The sequence below is a fragment of the Bos mutus genome, chromosome 4, assembly GCF_027580195.1.
Source record: "Bos mutus isolate GX-2022 chromosome 4, NWIPB_WYAK_1.1, whole genome shotgun sequence".
Lineage (NCBI taxonomy): Eukaryota > Metazoa > Chordata > Mammalia > Artiodactyla > Bovidae > Bos > Bos mutus.
The window spans coordinates 10,823,604-10,845,711 of record NC_091620.1 but is presented as its reverse complement, the minus strand read 5'-3'; the positions used below and the strand labels follow the sequence as shown (position 1 = coordinate 10,845,711).

The window sequence follows — 22,108 nt, the reverse complement described above, 5'->3', positions numbered from 1 at the left end:
AAACCAGTCCATTCTGAAGGAGATCAGTCCTGAATATTCATTGGAAGGATGATGCTGAAGCTGAAACGCCAATACTTTGGCCACCTGGTGTGCAGAACTGACTCATTGGAAAATCCCCTGATACTGGGAAAGGTTGAAGGCAGGAGGAGAAAGGGATGAGAGAGTATGAGATGGTTGGATGGCATTACTGACTCGATGGACATGAATTTGAGTAAAGTTCGGGAGTTGGTGATGGACAGGGAAGCCTGACATGTTGCAGTCCATGGGGTCGCAAAGAGTCAGACACGACTGAGCGACTGAACTGAACTGAATTGATAATGCAAAAATATTTCTTGATTGTCTGCTATGCATTGTTAACACTATCAGGTCCTAGTGATGCAGTGGTAAACAAGGCACAGAACTTTTAAAAACAGGGGCCAGGGACTTCCCTGGTGAACCAGCCAGTGCGAGGGACACAGGTTCAGTCCCTGGTCTGGGAAGATCCCACATGCCTCAGGGCAATATAGCCCGTGCTCCACAACCACTGAGACCTGCCTGCCTTAGAGCCTGTGCTCTGCAACAGGAGAAGTCACCGCAAGGAGAAGCCCTCACACCACAGCTAGAGCGCAGCCCCTCTCCCAGCAACAAAGACACAGGGAGGTCAAAAAGAAAGAAATAAAATAAGTAAAAAAAAAAAAAAATGAAATAGAAACAGGGATCATACTTAAAATTTGGGGCCATATATTATGCTTACTTAGGTCCCCCCAACACTGCTTTGGGGGACCAGAATTGGGAAATACAAGCAAATGAAATAGTAAGACCTTGACAAAAACTATTTATATTCAACTGTATGCAAATCTAGGACCAAAACTGAGAGTTCAAGTCAGTGCTTGGGGACTGGTGAGTGTGACTGGGTCTAGGCCAGGAACCCTGGAGTCTTGCTGTTGCGATCCTAATTAAGAGGAGCAGGTGGCTGGGGGAGGTGAACTCCCACACACATATGGATACCAGGCATACCTCAAACAGAACTATCCATGTACAGGCTTTTGGGGATATTGGGTTCTCATGGCTCTTCTGGAAGGCAGGAAAGTTAGAGCCATGATAAAAATAACAGACAAGTGGGTATGACTAGTGTTGCCTTAGAAACTAGAGTGCTAACTTATTACCTAAAAGTTAAAATATATCCTGAGACAGAAAATTGAGGTGGCCATTTGAATTAAGTCTCCTTTCCAACAGGCAGCTTAGGATGCCGAGGGAGGTATTAGGGAAAGTTCTGACCCAAAGCCCAAGAGGCTGGCCAGTTTGGAGGGATGATTTCACTTCTTCAGTGGTGACTGACGAAAATGCCAGTCTTTAAGGAACATTTCTGTTGGAAGAATAGGACTCCATTGCTAAGAGAACTTCTCCTAAAACAGTATTGGGGGAATACTGGCATTTTCTTCTGTCCAAAGGTCTAAAATACCACACTTCTCTTTGCCTATTCTACTATTTACATTGAATTCTTTCAACTTACATATCTCAAATTTATATATTATTTGTAATTGACTATCTTCACATAATCTACAGGAATCTATATTCCAAGAAATTATCTCCAGAGAAGGACTACCTCTATATCTGTTCTCTGTTGTGTGGACAATTTCTGGGAAGTTTTCATTTAAGTCAGTTATTCATAATCTGTCCATATCTCTTTCTCTATATACACACAGTCACAAGCAAATACTCATCCCTGTATCCCAAAACATAGTGTAATACCTAACACAAAATGTTATGGAATGAATGAATGAATTTTAGAGAAGCTGGGCTGGATGAATCACAAGCTGGAACCAAGATTGCTGGGAGAAACATCAATAACCTCAGATATGCAGATGACGCCACCCTTATGGCAGAAAGTGAAGAACTAAAGAGCCTCTTGATGACAGTGAAAGAGGAGAGTGAAAAAGTTGGCTTAAAGATCAACATTCAGAAAACTAAGATCATGGCATCCGGTCCCATCACTTTATGGCAAATAGATGGGGAAACAGTGGCAAACTTTATTTATTTGGGCTCCAAAATCATTGCAGATGGTGACTGCAGCCATGAAATTAAAAGACATTTACTCCTTGGAAGGAAAGTTATGACCAACCTAGACAGCTTATTAAAAAGCAGAGACATTACTTTGCCAACAAAAGTCTGTCTAGTCAAAGCTATGGTTTTTCCAGAAGTCATGTATGGATATAAGAGTTGGACTACAAACAAAGTTGAGCACCAAAGAATTGATGCTTTTGAACTGTGGTGTTGGAGAAGACTCTTGAGAGTCCCTTGGACTGCAAGGAGATCCAACCAGTCAAGCCTAAAGGAAATCAACCCTGAATATTCACTGGAAGGACTGATGCTGAAGCTGAAGCTCCAATACTTTGACCACCTGATGCAAATAACTGACTCATTGGAAAAGACCCTGAGGCGGAGAAAGATTGAAGGCAGGAGGAGAAGGGGATGACAGAGGATGAGATGGTTGGATGGCACCACTGATTCGATGGACATGAGTTTGGGATAGCTCTGGGAGTTGGTGATGGACAGGGAAGCCTGGCGGGCTGCAGTCCATGGGGTTGCAAAGAGTTGGACACGACTGAGCGACGGAACTGAACTGAATATCATTCCCAAGTTTGGGGATTCTTCTTATTTTGGAAACAGTTAGCTAGGAGAACTTTCAGCAACTCTTTCAAGCCAGCACTCTTAACACTCTTGCCTTCCATAGAAGAAAATCATTGCTAGGGACTGGTCAAGTTCAAGGACACCGATTGGGCTAGTTTTCTAGGCATTAGGAGCCTTAGAGTAGATCTCCTTAGGGTGAGATGCTCTACCTTTTCCAGATCACAGTATTAAGGAGAGCTGGGCCTACCCTCAGGAGAGCAGTGGGCCATTCATCTCCTCCACTCCCTCCTCACATACTTCCTCTTCATTTTTCTAGCTAATGGGCTTCTTCAATGGAGGGATAAAATCCAAGATTCAATCGTAGATTCAATTTAATCCAGCCAATCTCACTTGGCAGTTATCCTGGATTTGGGGCCAGATCTCCAGCTAATAGATGAAAAGATACTTCACCCAACACTGGCTTCTGTACATTATTTCTCTTGAGAAACTCAAAGAGAAGGCTGCTTGAGTGTGTGGATCTAATTTGAGTGTTCCTAGGTCCCTGCTAAATACCATCCCTTTGAGATAGTTTATAAACTGCAAAGACTTGGTTGCAAATATTTCAAAAGTAATAATAAGCCATATAATAATAATAACATACAAATAATGGTAACTATCTATATCTACCTATATATACACATATATTGTGTAAACTTATTTACACATAAATAATACATTAATTTATTTATACATAATGTATATATTAATTTAATACAATGTTATAGTACTCAATTTAAATACATTATTTAATTTAAATAATATTCAACTTATTATTTATTATTATATATTAATTAACCTATTTAGCACTTTTATCCCAAATAACCATTTAATTCATAGTATCATCACTTTTCTCCTATACATTCCTGTAAAGTCAATCGGCAAATGTTATATTTACTAATGTGAAGCAAAGGAAGGTTAGGAACCTGCCCTCAGAACACAGAAACAGTATAGATCACAAATTAAGCAATCTTAATGTCATTAAGGGGTTTCCCTGGTGTCCAGTAGCTAAGACTCTGCAGTCCCATTGCAGGGGTCCTGGGTTCAATCACTGGTCAGGGAATTAGATTCCACATGCTGCAAGTTCCAGCCTGCCACAACACAGACCAAAGATTCTGTATGCCTTAACTCAACTAAGGCCTGGTGCAGCCAAATAAATAAGTAAAAATAAATATTCTAAAATGATTTTTTAAGTCATTTAAACAGTCTGAGCTTTAGTTCTTTCATTTATATAACAGCTCCCTTGAAGAGTTGCTATGAAGATCAAATAGATTAATAAATGTGAACATGTTTTATAAACTGTTAAAAAAGTACTTAGCTTTGAGTGGTTATCATTATCAGCACAGAACTAAGATTAAAACCCAAGTGGTCTCCTGGCTGTCAGTTGTGTGTGTGTGTGTTTTTAACTTTAAGTTAATATACTGCAAATTTTCTTCTTGTGAGATCTTGACTCTTGATAGATTGTGGGACAGTGATTTTAGCAGCCGCAGAACTTTTTCGGATACTTGTCATTCTGAAGAAATTGGTGAAATTCCACTGTGTGCAGAGAAAAACACTAAAGTTTTTCTTAAATATTGGAATAAGATACTTTTGGAAAACTGGGTTGGGATGAGGAATGGGGGTGGGGAGAAGCAAAAATAAAACTTAATGTTGTTTTCACAACATTCTCTTATTTCACCTCTCCCTGCTGAAGACAACCATTCTCTTCAATTAATTGTGCAGTTTTGGTGTTACATGTCTTCTTCCCAAGTTTATTGGTATCATTTTGTGTGCATGCATTTTCAGCCACATGGGGATATGCCTAGTCCAGTGTCTCTTGGGGATTTTTAAACAAGCCTTGATTTGGGGAATTTCCATGCAATATCAGCTTCATCTGTGTGAAAGCCCTCAGGCTGGAAGAGAAAGGACTAGAAAAGGGTGCTGAGCTGAGTGACAGATAGCTGAGTGTTTTGTGGGTTATTTTAAGTACATATTTCCAGGAAGAGAATGCTAAGCTCTGTGTGAACTTGATTTTCTCACGTGTGAACATGAGAATAGCAATAAAGGCAGAATATTTCCCAGCACCCCTTTGAGAAATAATAAATAAATGTGATAAGGAACTGTTTCAGAAAATAAAACAGACTTTGAAATAAAAAAGCAGCCAGCCAGAAATCCACACGTTGCTGGAAACTGTTTCACATTTTAACCATTCCTGTCAGGCTAATGGGTGAAAATCAGTAACTTCTCCATCCTCACATTCTTATAATTGCACATTCATGTACATTCAATAGGTGCTATGGATATTTTAAAGAAAGAAGAGTTAACTTCATGTGTTTGTAAATATATTTAGACTCTTATCCCAAATGATTGGTTCATATAAAGTTTAACTATATATAACTAAAATTATTATATATATATACATATATATATATAAATCAAATTGTGTCAACAGGGCATTCATTCCAGTTCTAAAATGAGATGGTTAGACTAGAATATCTCAAGGCATTTCCAGTTCTAAGAATCTGTGAATCTAGGCTTTGACTTTGACTTTTGCATTATCTCACACATGCTTTAAGAAAGAACAGAGTTGCAAAGAACAGTCAGAATAAGCTAGCATCACTCAAAAACACCAGCATATCTGGAGAGAAGGAAGAGGAAAGTTAGTTTTCATTCAGTTGGTCTACATGGAAAGCAAATATGGACAATGAGATTTATACCTCAGGTTGTTTTTTCTTTTAACCAATAAACAAATAACTAAATCTTGGATTTAAATAGATCTCAAAGAAAAGGATAAATTGACTTAAAGTTTTCTGACAGATTAATGCCAAGTCCAATACTTTGGCCCCTGATGCAAACAGCCAACTCATTAGAAAAGACCCTGATGCTGGGAAAGATTGAAGGCAGGAGGAGAAGAAGATGACAGATGATGAGATTGTTGGATGGCATCACTGACTTGATGGACATCAGTTTAAGCAGGCTCCAGGAGACGGTGAAGGACAGGGAAGCCTGGTGTGCTGCAGTCCATGGGGTTGCAAAGAGTTGGACATGACTGAGAGACTGAACTTTTCTAATATCATATGTTGTAAAGCAATAAGAGCAAAACAGCAACTCTGAATGAAGCAAATCAGTCAAATGCCTAGAAAAAAGAAATAATAATAATGCTTTTTTAAAAAGTTAAGCTTGCACAACATTGTAAAGCAACTATACTCCCATTAAAAAAAAGGTTTTTTTTCTTTAAAGTTAAGCCTGGTATTAGCTTCTTTCACCTTGCAAATGTGTATTTAGTGCTGACTATCTGTCAAACTGGGCTATCAGATGAATCTTACACTTAAGTTCCCCATGGCCCTACAGAAAAGCTCAAATGCTTTATACTTTTGTTGCAAGTGATCTATTCATTTAAAGTTAAAAGATATAGTTATTAATTTTTATTAATTTACTATGTACATGGTTAAATCAGGTTAAGCATTTTCAAGTCAAGCACAGTATTCGGGAAGAAAAAGTTTGGCTGCTTAGCTGGGCACCAGAATCTGGGCACCAGAGACATTGTGTAACATCCACCAGTTCTAATTATATGTTTATAAGAGCAACTAGACAGGGTCTTCAATGTAGGGACTCTATAAAAATGACAGACAGATTAATATGATAGACTGAGCCTCCTCTCAGAAGTGAGAATTTCACATAATTTATAACACAAAGTTTAACATAAAGTTGTATACTATGAATTAAAGCCAATATTGAATGGATTCTTATTTTAATCTCAACCTCTCAGTTATTAGTAGATAGCGATCACCCTAGTGTAGCTAAATGAGTACTTTCTCCAAATATTATTTTAATCATAAGACCATAGTGTAGAACCCCAAAATGCAGTCAGGAGTATAGGAAAAAAAGAGTATATAATAAAGGTAGTATTTTAGATAAGGGGATAGGATAACTATCCAATAATTTGTTGGGACTATTGGTTATGATTAATAGGAAAAATAATGTTTAGATTCCTATTTCACATCATTTACAAAATTTAATAATTTTAAGAAACATTAAAGATACAAGCATTAAAAAATAACTATGAAAACAATCAGAGGAAATTCAGGAAAATGTCTCATTACCTTTGGTAGGAAAGACCATTTTAAACAAAACAGAGAAGGCGAACAACATGAAGGAAAAGACTGATTAGGTATGATTATTCTACTATGAAAAAAATAACACAAGCAATGTTAAAAGACAGGAGACAGATTAAGGATAAAATGCTTACATAATTCATCACAAACCAAAGATGAACTGCCAAGTGTGACTATGTACATTGTACACTGCGCACCACCAGGGGGAGACTTTCATGTAGACCACCGTGTGAATGGTGTCCCTAAAGTTGCCTTGATCAAAATCCAAGATATTTAAAACACTCCTATGTCAATAAGAAGAAAAGATCAATAAACCATCCAATAGCAAAGTGTGCAGTTCTATTTCCAGTTTTTTAAGGAATCTCCACACTGTTCTCCATAGTGGCTGTACTAGTTTGCATTCCCACCAACAGTGTAAGAGAGTTCCCTTTTCTCCACACCCTCTCCAGCATTTATTGCTTGTAGACTTATGGATCGCAGCCATTCTGACTGGTGTGAAATGGTACCTCATAGTGGTTTTGATTTGCATTTCTCTGATAATGAGTGATGTTGAGCATCTTTTCATGTGTTTGTTAGCCATCTGTATGTCTTCTTTGGAGAAATGTCTATTTAGTTCTTTGGCCCATTTTTTGATTGGGTCATTTATTTTTCTGGAATTGAGGTGTAGGAGTTGCTTGTATATTTTTGAGATTAGTTGTTTGTCAGTTGCTTCATTTGCTGTTATTTTCTCCCATTCTGAAGGCTGTCTTTTCACCTTGCTTATAGTTTCCTTTGTTGTGTAGAAGCTTTTAAGTTTAATTAGGTCCCATTTGTTTATTTTTGCTTTTATTTCCAATATTCTTGGAGATGGGTCATAGAGGATCCTGCTGTGATGTATGTCGGAGAGTGTTTTGCCTATGTTCTCCTCTAGGAGTTTTATAGTTTCTGGTCTTACGTTTAGATCTTTAATCCATTTTGAGTTTATTTTTGTGTATGGTGTTAGAAAGTGAGGAAACCAGAATTGAAAAAAAAAGAAAAGTGTGCAAAGGATATGAAAAGTGAATTCAAAGAGGAGGAAATACAAGTAACAATAAACATATACAAAGATGTCAAATCTTACTCACAGTCAAAAAAGTGCAAATTGGAACAACAACGAAGCATATTTTCATCACATCAATAATGAGAAAATATTTCACATCAATTAAGAAACACCATTTCAGATCGACAAGATGTAAAATATCATTGTTGGCTAGGGTATAGTGAAATGGTATCCTCTTGCATTCCTGATATGAATGTGACAATACACATTTAATTAAAAATGCATATGCCCTAGGATCTAACAATTTTATTTCTCCATTTAAAGAAACCTCTACTCTCACACATATAAGTTATTCATGGCAGAATTGTTTGTAATCACATAAACTAGAAACATCTTATTTGTATGCAGATAGAGTTTAGTAGTTAAGTAGAATGAGATATCTGTATGTAGTGAAGTCAAAGATCTTCATTATATACTGTTGTGTGAAAGAAGTAAGTTTCATAATGACATGTATGGTATGATACCAGATATATAAAACATCCTCTCATACACACACAGTAATCAATTTTATAATATAATATGTATATTATATAATTATATGTATTATATAACATATATGTATGTCTTTGTATGTGAATGCACTAGAAGGATTATACCTCAGTTTATGGGGGTACCTCTGGGAGCCAACTGGGATTAGGCATGGAAGTCAGTTTTAGTTACTTTTAATGTTTACATTGTTGAACAGGAGAATATAGGTGTTTTTTATTGACATTTTTAAAAATTTACACTCCTATTCTGTGCTTGCACCCTTGAGACAAGTGTGCTATTAACATGTCACAAAGAAGACATGTTGCAGGAATTAAAAATGATAGTGGCAGCTGTACAAGCTAGAGTAACCAACACTAACATTTATTGTGCACTCCCAGATTTACCTAAAGACTATTACTTGTCATTCATTTTTCTTCCCCTCTACCCTTTATAATGTTCCTTCTTTCCACATCTCAGTGATAATTGGTGCAAAGGTTGGATTTATAATTCAATCTTACATAACTCAGGCTCAAATTTTATTGGCAGAAATGTAAGTTGCATAATTACTCGGCAGCAGTTACACATTCTTGACACATTTATTCCTAGAGCTTGGACTCTGTACATGCATGGACACATAAGAAATTCCCCACTCCTGATGCCTCTTCTCTGGCTCTTGGAAGTACCTTTATGAAGCATGATAGATAGTTTAACTTTTATAATTTGGATGGTTTGGAGTAGCCAAAAGAAACTAAACCTTCACATACTGAAATAATAATTTATTCCTTGGAGAGTTTTGGGCTGGATGTGCAAATACAAGCATAAAATGAAAAATTAATGTGGAAATTATTTGATTAGTTGTTTTGACTAGATAACAGATTTCTTTGGCATAACAAAGACAGATTCATTTTCTGACAGTCTTGAGATGCCCTGCTTAACCTATATGAAATAAGCATTCTGTCCAAGTCAAATACCCAAGACAGATCACCGAGCTCTTGAAAGTTATTATCTTACGCTCTCATGTCTGCTCTCATGATTCCTCTGCCACTTGAAGATTCCTGTTCACTTGCTCCTGGAAATCTCCTCCCAGCACATCTCAGGTTTAAAATGCTGCAAGAACAACATTAACTGAAAAGAAACTAAGAGGCCTTGGACTAGGAATCAAAAGCCAATATAGCATAGATGATAGACATGATTTCTCTACTGACAGCAAAGGCTTGGAAGAAAAAGGCAGATGTGGGAGTTGAACATCCCAATAAAGAGATGATGATGAGAAACGAGATTTAAAAGACAAAACTATGGTCTTAGATACTGGGAGGAGTGACGGATGCATGGCCAGGGAAGTATGTATAACCAGAGTATAAGTGACTTGATTGAAAAACTAAAGGAGGGGGAGACAGTCACCTTGACAAACCTATGAAAGTGGTACCTGTAGAGGACAACAAGTGTAAGATGAGAAGAAGAATAAGAGTATTGGGAGGGACTTAGTGTTTTGTACCCACAGAACATTGGCGAGGAGAAGGAAATAACTGATAGACTTAATATCCTTATACTAATGATATCTGTCATGGATTATTTACTCCCTGCATATCACTATTAAACTTAAAAACAATCCTTTAAAGTAGGTACCATTACATTTTACAGACAGAGAAATGAAGCTTATAGAAACTAAGCTTATAGACATTTAAGAAGCTGTGTTTACAAGGCATGCACAGCAGGTAAAAGGGAAGGCAAGCATTTAGATATGGGCAATCTGGTCCAGGGGTCTTCTCATGGGTCTTCCCAGGAGGCATAGTGATAAAGAATCTGCCTCCCAGTGCAGGAGCCACAGGAGACACAGGTTCAATCCCTGGGTCAGGAAGATTCCCTGGGGAAGGAAGTGGCAATCTGCTCCAGTATTCTTGCCTTGAAATTTTCCTGGACCCAAAGGAGCCTGGCAGGCTACAGTCCATGGGGTCACAAAGGGTCAGACATGACTGAGCGACTGAGTGCATACACACACAATGTGGTCCAGGATTCACACTATGTCATACTGTCTCCCTAACCTACCGAGTGTGCAGTATAAGCAAAGTGAGCTTGAAATTATTACACACGTCCGACAGATAAGACTAGTACAGGAGTAAGAGCTAGACTTGATCACTGAAAATAAATTATGTATAGATAGTGGTACTGGGTTTCCAAGGTGCCACAGTGGGGAAGAATCCACCTGCCAATGCAGGAGACTCAACAGACTGGGTTCGATCCCTGGGCTGAGAAGACCCACTGGAGTAGGAAATGGCAACCCACTCCAGTGTTCTTGCCTGGAGAATTCCATGGACAGAGGAGCCTGGTGGGCTACGGTACATAGGTTCGCAAAGAGTCGGACATGACTGAAGTGACTTAGCATGCACAGATTTATTCTTTTAGTTACTTTGCTACCAGCTCTATATCTCATTAACAGGCTTTAAAAACATGTTAAATTCTCTCTGTTCAAATAACTAGTAGCAGTTGTATCTTCTGAATGGACCCGAACTAATGGAGAAAGCATTGGGAATGCTAAAGCCCTACGTGAGAAGAAAATATCAAAAAATAAAAAATTTTTAAAAATCCATGGCAACCAATGGGGTTTTGAAAAGGAATTTCATGATCAAGAGGAAGATCAAAGGAAAGCCAGATGTTTGGAGAGGATGGTAAAGTGGTTGGTGCCATTTTATTGGAGGATTTAGAAGTTAGGCTGGGTCATCAATGGGCAGAAATGTGCCAGAGGAAGTCGTCCATTGGAGAGGTGTTACTCAGAGGACAGGTAGGTCTCAGGATCCTGAGGGGCAGTACCTGTCCTGACTCAGAGTTCCCCAGTGCTCTCACCTTATCAGAACAGTTGTTTTGGGGTTTGTGAAGGGGTCGTTCTCTCTTTCTTCCTCTTATTTCTCTAGTTCTGGGAGACCTGCTTTTCCTAGAATGCTGTTCTTTACTGTGAATTGCATTCCCTAAAGAGGTCTCAGAATTTGCTCTTTCTGTGAGATCAAGAACATCTTTGCTCCAACCCTGAGCTCTAAATATCTATGTGTTCTCTAAATAAAATTCCAGAAATGTCACCCACTCTTGCTCCTCTGACTTCTCAGACATCTGTGTATTTCCTAGGCACTATTAAAACTCCCTGCTGTTTCTGAAACTCTGAAAAGCCCCTGTCTAGGGTTGGCTAAACAGAATCCGTTCATAAAGTTAGAGTGTCCATCTCGGTCCCTAGCTGGGGGTGCATCGTGCCCTTCTGTGCCAGAAGCCCTTCAAGGCTAGACCCGCGGCACACCTGCCCTTGATCTCACTCTCTTGGCTTTGGCCTTGAGAGTCCTGTTCCTTGCTCTGCACTCTGGTGTCACTTCCATTGTTGGGGCCAGGGCTGACAGGCATTTCTCTGTATTTGTGAAGAAACATAAACAAGCCTCTGTTTGCATTTCTCTAGCCTCATTAGGCTAATCTCTAATTATTATTTCTCACCAATTTCTTCCTTCCCCAAAGTCCAAGTATCCAAATGACAGGACTTAAGTTCTGTGCCCCAAAGTTATCACTGCTGGAGATTTCAGCCCAGTTAGGCTCTTTGCACTGATTGCCCATAGATTCTCCCCAATCATCCCAAACTAATAGCAGTTGTTTCATCAAATCCACACAACCATGAGAGATAACATTATGCATTACAAACTGAAAAATAAATTCTACCATTGCCACAACCAAAAGGCTTCCCAAGTCTCCCAGAACTCTCAGACATTGAGTAAACAGGACAGGAACTATCTTTCCTACCTTTTCTTCCTCCTTTTAATTCTTCTACCACTTGTTCCTCATCTTCTCATTACTTGCATATTAAGACCACATCGTACCAGGTATTATACATAGGGCAATCAGGAGATGAGAGGTACTAGCATATTAAAAGGAGACAGTTTATTTAAAAGTGCTATTTTAAAGAACGGCAGAGCAAACCCCACCCCACCTCTTTTTTTTTATGTAACCAGGGAAAATTTATCAGAGAAGATAGGTCTGAGAAGTGAAAGTTGAGTGGCAATTGCCCCTTGGAATTTAGCTTAACTTCACCCTTCCTGCATATGTTTTGATTTAAAATAATTACCTTTTGTTCAGCATTACTCTCAGCTCCCAACTCCTTCTGCTTTCAGTTCTCCAAGGAAGGCACCCCTGAGTACGGTGTGAGGGAGTCAGTTAAATTCAGACTTCTTGAAAACAGCTTGGTGTTTTCAACTAAATCTAGTAGTGGAATGTGGGCTTAACTGGCCCCACCCAATTTCTCCCACCCAGATATTTTTCCTTTTTGTCCAGTAAAGTGTCATCTGTTCCCAAGGAAGAAAAAAAGAAAGAGAAAGAAAAATGTTTACTTGAGTTTACTTGAGTTTACACTCTAAACTGCTCAGTTGATTCTGACCAAATTTAATATGCTCAGTATTGAGTTTTGATAGAGAAAATCAGGGAAGTATTTATTTGAAACTTAGAAAGTGGAGCTTTGACTTTTTCTATCCTTATTTGTAAGAACATTTTGGTCACAGGCAGTATACTGCTGCGCAGTAGATCTGGCCTTGGCTGCATTTATTTCATTGCTAAATAAATAGCAGTGTGCCTTTTAAGTACGAGGTACTATGCTAAATAGTGTGAAGATACAAATTACGATCCACATAGCCATAGGCTGTGTGGATCACAACAAACTGTGGGAAATTCTTAAAGAGATGGGAATACCAGACCACCTTATTTGTCTCCTGAGAAACCTGCATATGGGTCAAGAAACAACAGTTAGAACTGGACATGGAACAACTGACTGGTTCCAAATTGGGAAAGGAGTACGTCAAGTCCATATATTGTCATTCTGCTTTTTTAACTTATATGCAGAGTACATCATACGAAATGCCAGGTTGGATGAATCACAAGCTGAAATCAAGATATTTCCAGGAGAAATATCAACAATCTCAGATACGCAGATGATACCACTCTAATGGCAGAAAGTGAAGAGGAACTAAAGAGCCTCTTGATGAGGGTGAAAGAGCAGAGAGAAAAAGCTGGCTTAAAACTCAACATTCAAAAAACTAAGATCATGGCATCTGGGCTCATCACTTCATGGCAAATAGAAGGGGAAAAAGTGGAAGTAGTGACAGATTTTATGTTCTTAGGCTCCAAAATCACTGTGGGTGACTACAGCCATGAAATTAAAAGATGCTTGGTCTTTGGAAAGGAAGCTATGACAAACCTAGACAGCATAATAAAAACTAGAGACATCAGTTTGCCAACTAAAGTTCATCTAATCAAAGCTATGGTTTTTCCAGTAGTCATGTATGGATGTGAGAGTTGGACCATAAGGAAGGCTGAGAGCCAAAGAATTGATGCTTTTGAACTGTGGTTCTGGAGCAGACTCTTGAGAGTCCCTTGGACTGCAAGGAGATCAAACCAGTCAATCCTAAAGGAGATCAACTCTGAATTATTCACTAGAAGGAGTGATGCTGAAGCTGAAGCTCTAATACTTTTGCCACCTGATGTGAAGAGCCAACTCATTGCAAAAGACCCTGATACTGGGAACAACTGAAGCCAAGAGGAGAAGCGGGTAGCAGAGGCTGAGATGGTTAGACAGCATCACCCCTCAGTGGACATGAATTTGAGCAAACTCTGGGAGATAGTGGAGAACAGAGGAGCCCAATGTGCTACAGTCCATGAAGTCGCAAAGAATCAGGCATGGCTTAATGACTGCACAGTGACAAGAAGTACAATGCAGATCTTCCTCGACTTACAATGGGGTTACATTCAGATATTGTAAGCTAAAAATACATTTAATACACCTAACCTACCAAACGTCATATATATATATTTTTTTCTTTACAATATTGTATTGGTTTTGCCATACATCAACATGCATCCGCCATTGGTGTACATGTGTTCCCCATCCTGAACCCCCCTCCCACCTCCCTCCCTGTACCATCCCTCTGGGTCATCCCAGTGCACCAGCCCCAAGCATCCTGTATCCCGCATCGAACCTGGACTGGCAATTCATTTCTTATATGATATTATACATGCACTTAGAACACTTACACTAGCCTGCAGTTGGGCAAAATCATCTAAGGCATATTTTACAATAAGGTGTTGAATAATTCATGTAACTTATTGAACACTGTACTGAAAGTGAAAAACAGAATCGTTGTGTGGGTACAGAATGGTTGAGAGTGTATCCATTGTTTATCCTCACAGTGGCATAACTGACTGGGAGAGAAGGTTACTGCCACTGCCCAGCATCGGGAGCATACTGGACTGCATATCACTAGTCTGGGGAAAGCTCAAAATTTGATGTACAGTTTCTACTCAATACATATTGCTTTCATATCCTTGTAAAGTCAAGAAATCGTAAGTTGAATCCTAAGTTAGGGACTATCTATATATCACAGATCTTGCCTTCCAGGAGCTTATAAGTCAGATGAGATAAGTAGAAGAGATAAGATGTGAATATACACTGCTACAATGCAGCATAATGAAATAACTGCCATGAAATGGTGCAAGTAAAGTTCTGCAAAAGTCCAGAGAAAGGCAAGTCGCTCCTTTTCTCCAAGAAAGCCTTCCTGGAGAAACAGGAGTTTCATCTGCTCTTTCAAGAGAAAAGAGAGACAGGCCTTCCAAGGCTTAGGAAGGGCAGGAACTGAGGGGCCAGTCAAGGAGAGGGAGAGGCTCCTTTGATAAAATCAAGTGATAGTGACCAGGAAGATGTGGAGATAATATTTTCTGAAGAATTTTGCTCTGGCAAGCTTACTGGGATTGGTTTACTTTGATTAAATGTTCAGTTCAGTTCAGTCGATCAGTCGTGTCTGATTCTTTGTGACCCCATGGACTGCAGGGAAGCACGCCAGGCTTCCCTGTCCACCACCAACTTCCAGAGCTTGCTCAAACTCACGTCCATAGAGTAGGTGATGCCATCCAACCATCTCATCCTCATGAGTTTGAGCAAACTCTGGGAGATAGTGAAGGACAGGGAAGCCTGGAGTGCTGCCGTCCATGGGGTTGCAAATTATCGGACATGACTGAGTGATCGAACAACAGAAACAATTTCAGAGTAATTCAGTCAGTGTCTGCATATATAGGTGAATCACCTGTGCTTTCAATATCTTCAAAGTTTCCTACACAAAAATTACACACTCAGTCGTGCTCTGTCCCTCCCATAACCTCCCCCATCCCCAAACACAAGTATTTCCTAATAAAAGAGAATAGAATAAATCTTTAGAGCTAACTCTAAAGAGGCAGGACCTCTGATTTTCTGCATTAAATATCTGACCTGAACTCTAAGCTACACATTCACTCTCATCAGCAACATCCGGAGGTGGTCCGTAGTCTTGCTTCCTGGGAATGAGGTCAAAAGATTTGGGGCCTGAGAGCAGGCTTGATACTTCTTTAGCACATTGCCTAGAAAGTGACAGTTCTTAGTAACACCACACATTGTCTTCTTTAACAAAAATAGTTCTTGGGACTTCCCAGGTGGTCCAGTGGCTAAGATTCCATGCTCCTAATGCAGGGGACCCGGTTTTGATCCCTGGTCAGGAAACTTGATCCCATATGCCACAACTAAAAGAATCCCGCATGCTGCAACTAAAGTTGCCGCGTGCCGCAACTAAGACCCGGCGCGGCCAAATAATTTTTAAAATAATTTTCATTAGTATGATGCACAGTGAGCTACTACTAGAGAAGAAGTTTCCCACTGGCCAAAGGCTTAACCATGGGGCTTGGTTCTTTCATCTTTCTGTCTTGATCTTCCCCTTGATAAAAGGTCAAGTGAGGCATATTACACTTTTAAGAGTTTATTTGAGCGAAAATCGATTTGAATTGGGTACCAGCAAACAAGAGTGCTTCACCATTTATATTATAGATGCTCGAGTAGAGACTTGATAGAGAAGAGGCCAAAACAAAGCAATTATCTGCTTGACTATAGCTTAAGCAGTTGCCTTATTTGGGAAAATCTACTTGGTTTGTTCTGATGGGTGCTCCTTAGGTTTGATTTCTTTACCTTGAGGTGTCTACAGGTTTAGGTTTGGGTTTGCTTAGGTTTGGCTTAGGTTAGGCTACTAAGGCATTAAAGCCGCTTTAATCTAATACCCTCCTTGTTTAATTAACTTCCTCGGGCTTCCCTGGTGGTCGAGTGGTTGAGAGTCCACCTTGCAATGCTGGGGACTCAGGTTCGATCCTGGTCTGGGAAGATCCCACATACCCCAGAGCAACTAAGCCCACAACTGCTAAGCCCGAGCTCTAGAGCCTGCAAACCGCAACTACTGAAGCCCACGCACCTAGAGCCTGTGCTCCACAAGAGAAGCCACCACAGTGAGAAGCCTGCACACGACAACAGAAGAGCAGCCCCTGCTCACTGCAGCTAGAGCAGACCCCATGCAGCAACAAAGACCCATCAGAGCCAAAAATAAATTCAAAAAAATAATTAACTTCCTTCAACATAGGTACTGCAGGAGAAGAGGGACACATTGTTTCCTAGACCTTAAAATATCTCACTGCTTTTTAAAATGATAGCAAACAACTGATCAGATAAGCAGTTAAGGAAGGGATGCCCAGAGAAATAAAACTAGGCATAGCTTTCTCGATATAAGAGAAGCCATTTTTGGCCTAAATCATTCTGTGACTCAAGCCTGGTCATACCCTTGACCAAGTCTCAGTAATTAATGATCTCTAGGGAACAAAAGAATGCAGAAACAAAGACTCTAATGGCACGAGAAATAACACTAGCAAAGATAATATACCACTTGTGAAGAGTCCCAGTTCTATTTGAAGGTAAAGATTAGCCTGAAGCACTCAACCACACAAGGTCAGCTGGAACGTAAAGGATGAGGCTGTTGACCTTTACTGACCCTCCTGACTTTAATTAGTTAAAGTTTGGTTTCTGCCTACAACTCAAACCCTTTCATGAATATCTTTAGCTTAAACTTCCCCAATTTTGCTGTCCGGGAAAACACTGCTTTGGGAAAGATCCCTGGTTCTCCTTACTTGCTGCAAGTATAGTAAGAAAACCTTCCATCTCCCCTTCCTTGGCTTGGTTGTGTCTTTTGGTTTGACATCCACCAAGAGGTGAACCCAAGTTTTCAGGTAATAGGACTGCACTAAGGAAATTAACCAACAGCCTGAGGATCATATAAACACTCAATTTATGGATGTTCATTCTTCAGCCCGAGGGAACAGTGATTTCTGCCATGCCATAGCATAAGTAAATTCGATTTCAGTAATGAGATACTCCATGATTGAAGTCATGCAAATCTCAAAAGGTGAATTCAACAAAAGGTGAGCAGAAATTAAGCTGCGGCATCACTGCAGATTATATTAGGATGCAGATATTTTAATAACCATTAGAGCTTTCTCATCAGTTCCAAGCTATTATTTTCCAGCACATGTTGCTTGTTGCTTGTTCACTAATAAAATGCTGACTTGAGTGACTGCACAAACACAGAACATGTCCCTTTGGAAAGAGATGACCAACAAAACAAAATCATTTTACCAGGCCTCAAAGAAAAGAAGCTAAGTATTTGCTGGGATCTCAGGGAGGGAAATGAACTCCAAGCTCCACTCCCCTTAGATTTGCACAGGATTGTCAAGAGCTGAAAAACTTCAAAGTATAACAAAACTATGGCTCAATTTTAGAAATATAAAGCATTTGGAGTAACTAATTTGGCCAAATATTTATGTTTTGGTGCATAGCTGAACAACTTATCAGACCTTCAGGAATTCTTTGTTTTTCATTTTTGTGCTTTTATTTCCTCTCCTATCTCCTCCTCCACTCACTAGAAGCAAAACACCCCTGGCAATGAAAGTTAAAGATGCTTCCCCATAGAGGCACCAAGCCAGAGCCTGGGGTGCGGGGAGCTGATCCCCAAAGCCACTGCCAACTGCAGTCTAAGCAGTAATTTTCCTTCCCCTTGATTCTCTTCTGGGAAGTTCTGGGAAATGTAGACGTCTCTGAGGCCTCCCAGGAGAGAAACAGAAATCTTTCCCCTGATGAGCATTCCAACTATCCTTGAAAGATCCCTTATTGACAGCACTTTAAAAGGCTGCTGCAGAGGGGCTAGCCTTTGCATCTGTACTAAAAGGGTGAAGTGGGCAGGAGAGTTCCCAGGAACTTCTGGGACTGAGGCACCAAACACTCTGCTTCTCTTTTCACTACCAACTCCTTACCCTTCACTGCCTGGGCCCACAATTTCTTTTCAGTTCTGACCTTAAAGAAGACCATTCCTTTAAAAGGAAGGATAGGTGACACAGCCTTTCTAACTCTCCGTGGTCACAGGGGTGAGGGAGATGTTTGGACAGCCCCTGCTGGAAATTATGCTGATTTGGTGGGTGTTTGTAAGAAAGGATAGAGCAACCACTCTCTTCTTTGGTTTTGGTTTCTCCCTGAAACCACCTCTGCTTTCAGGGAGGCCTGCAGTGACAAGCTGTGCATGCAAGTGTGCTAAGTAGCTTCAATTGTGTCTGACTCTTGGCGACCTGTGGATTGTAGCCCACCAGGCTCCTCTGTCCATGGGGTTTCCCAGGCAAGAATACTGGAGTGGGTTACCATTTCCTCTTCCAGGGGATCTTCCCCATGCAGGGATCAAACCCATGTCTTCTGCCTTGTCAGGCAGGCTTTTTGCATTTCCTATTAGTTTCTTTACCTCACTGGTGAACCACACCAGAGGTCCCAGGTGGGTCCAGACCAGCCCCTGCTATCAGAGCCCTACTGCTCCCAGACTCCACAGCCCACACTGATTCAAGCACATTCCAAGACATTCCACAGCTGGGAGGCCTGGAGCCTGGAATGTCTGGACAGGAAGGCGTCCCGGCTTGCTCCCCTCAACCCCAATCACATTTCCCAAAGATCTCAAAGCACCTCCCAAGGATGATCTCATTTTCTAACAGGTGTTTATTTAAGAATGTTCATCCCTACTGATAGTGATGACCCTTCTTTGCATTTATGTCACTTTGATTTTTTTCACATAACCTATGGTAAGAACATCATATTGGAAACCAAGATCTCAATTACTGATTAGATATGGAAACCCCTTTCCAGTACAGAGGGCTGTGAAATTTAACACTGAGGAAGAATGACCCTTCCAACTTCAAGCTTTGAAAGAAAAATATGTAATGTCGGACCCAGACATGTATCATATGTATACATGAACTTCCATTTCCAGAACTTCCATTTCCTTAAATATGAAATAGAAATAACACCTGCTTTATAAAGTTCCTATGATCTAGTGGTATAAGAGACATTTAATAAGTGTTTGTTGATAAACACTTGTTATGTTGATAAACATATGGGTGGATGAACTAATGTAGTCTTTCTGGGCTTGTTTCCTTATTCTAAACTGGCCACGCTTAATTTACAAAGAAATCTGGAGGATTAAAGAGCATCAAGTGTTTTTAAAATGTTTTTGACACCCGCCCCTCTCAGTTCTTTGTACAACTTGGTTTCTATGTACCACTCTACTCTCCCTCAGTAAAATGATTGAGCATGAGGGCTTAAGGCTGGGGATTTCAGAGCTTGCCTGAAACTTGCCCCGATTCCATCATTTGACCCCACTATGCCTTAGTTCATCCATAAAAGGGGATCGCTAGTAGGATCCATTTCATAGAGCTGCCATGAGGTTAAATAAGGGAATATATGTAAAATGTTTAGAGAAACGCCTTGCATAAGGAAAAATTCAGTCAATATTACCTGTAACCATTGTTGATGCTGTAATTATTAGGACCCCTTCATTCATGGAGCCTGCCTAGTGGATGAGACAGACTGTAGTGCAAAGCTGGAGAAATGAGCGTAATAGCGGTATGCTATGGATGCAAGGCAGCAGACATCTTTATTCACCACCTTCGTCACCTCCTCCATGGAGTCTTCAGTTCGTCACTGTTTCGACATACACAGAAGTTTACAGGCATAATTCAAAGACTTCCCTGGTGACACAGTGGATGAGAATCACCTGCCAGTGCAGGGGACATGGGTTTGATCCCTGGTGCAGGAAGATGCCACATGCCACGGAGCAACAAAGGCCGCGTGGCCCCACTGCCGAGCCTGCGTGCCACCTGCAGCCCTCACGCCGAGAGCCCTGCCAGCCTGTGTGCCACCACTCCTGCAGCTCTCACGCGAGAGCCCTGCTCCTCAACAAGGGAAGCCACTGCGGTGGCAAGCCTGTGTATCACAGCCGAGAGTAGCCCTGCTCACTGCAACCAGTGAAAGCCCTCACAAAGCAATGAAGACCCAGAGCAGCCAAAAATAAATACATTAAAAAATTATAAATAAAAATAATACCCAAGGTTTCATCTGAGGAGCACACTGCCTAATGTGTCTCATGATGGTCCCATGATGCTTTGATTAAAGCACATGTTTGAGAAGCCATATCACACTGTTGGCTCAAATTGAGCTTTTGGTTAAATAAGACCCCCAGAGCCATTTTACACCAACTGCTGCCAAGTTACATGTTCCCCATCTTGTATTTTTATAATTCATTTTTGGAACTAAAAACAAGACCTTGCATTTATCCTTATTACATGCCACATTGCTGGTTTTGGCCCAGCACTGCAGCACATCAAGATAATGAATCTTGATTCTGTCAGTGATCTTATATCTCATTTCTAGCCCCTCCAGACTTGTGTCACAAGCACATTTGATCAGCATACTTATTACATCCTCATGCAAGACACCAATAAAAATGCTGACCAAGACAAGGCTAAGAGAATAGCCCAATATTTCTGGAATTGCAGAACATACTTAAATGTGTCCACTAATCATCTGGGGTATAATTGATTAGACAGCTTTGAGCTCATTGAGTAGTACCCCTATTTCACTATTTTGTTCAAAAATGTCCTGATGAGGACCTCCCAGGTGGCACTAGTGGTAAGAACCTGCCTGCCAACGCAGGAGATGTAAGAGATGTGCGTTCGATCCCTGAGTTGGGAAGATCTCCTGGAGGAGGAAATGGCTATCCACTCCAGTATTCTTGCCTGGAAAATCCCATGGACAGAAGAGCCTGGTGGGCTACAGTCCACAGTGTAGCAAAGAGTTGGGCATGACCGTTGGCACTTAGCATGCACGCCTTGTTGATATTAAGATACACTGGATCTACAGTATCATTGAATATCATTTTAAATTTTCCTGGAGTGCTGCTATGCTATGCTATGCTATGCTAAGTCACTTCAGTCATGTCTGACTCTGTGCGACCCCATAGACGGCAGCCACCAGGCTCCCCCATCCCTGAGATTCTCCAGGCAAGAACACTGGAGTGGGTTGCCATTTCCTTCTCCAATGCATGAAAGTGAAAAGTGAAAGCGAAGTCGCTCAGTCGTGTCCGACTCCTAGCGACCCCATGGACTGCAGCCCACCAGGCTCCTCCATCCATGGGACTCTCAAGGCAAGAGTACTGGAGTGGGGTGCCACTGCCTTCTCCGGGAGTGCTGCTATCTCCTTTGAATTTGATGAGACTATTGATGTCTATATCCAGATTGTCAAAGAACAACATAGGGCATATAGTTTAATAGATTATTTAAGAATAAAGTTATGTCATTTGATTATCATTCTTGTAGTCCCATTTTAGGTTTTTATTTGAAGGGTGCATTTATTATCTGCTGTAAAAAAAAAAAAAAAAAAAAGTTTCCCAAACCCCAGTGACTTAAGACAATAGAAATTTATTTCTCACTCACAAAAAGTCATGCGAAGTTCTCCTGGTTGACAGTCTGCTTTCCATGTGTAATTCAGGAAATGTTTCTTCCATGTTATGGATTCACCCTTTTCTTGGTCCTTGGAGTCCTCTATATTCAGCAGCTAATGGAGAGAAAGGAGAGATGATGACAGGGGCAGGGTTCT

The 22,108-nt window shown here is 40.4% G+C and overlaps 1 protein-coding gene across 2 annotated transcripts in view; it reads right to left on the bottom strand.

Moving 5' to 3' along the window:
- CALD1 (caldesmon 1) overlaps positions 1-12,524 on the bottom strand; it is a 231,591-nt gene extending 219,067 nt beyond the window's left edge. The window contains exon 1 of one of the 2 annotated variants that reach the window (XM_070369035.1): positions 12,380-12,524. The gene's annotated coding sequence lies outside the window, so the exon portion shown is untranslated. The remainder of the gene's footprint in view (positions 1-12,379) is intronic. The other variant, XM_070369036.1, reaches the window with a different exon arrangement.
- Between the last annotated feature and the right edge of the window lie 9,584 nt (positions 12,525-22,108).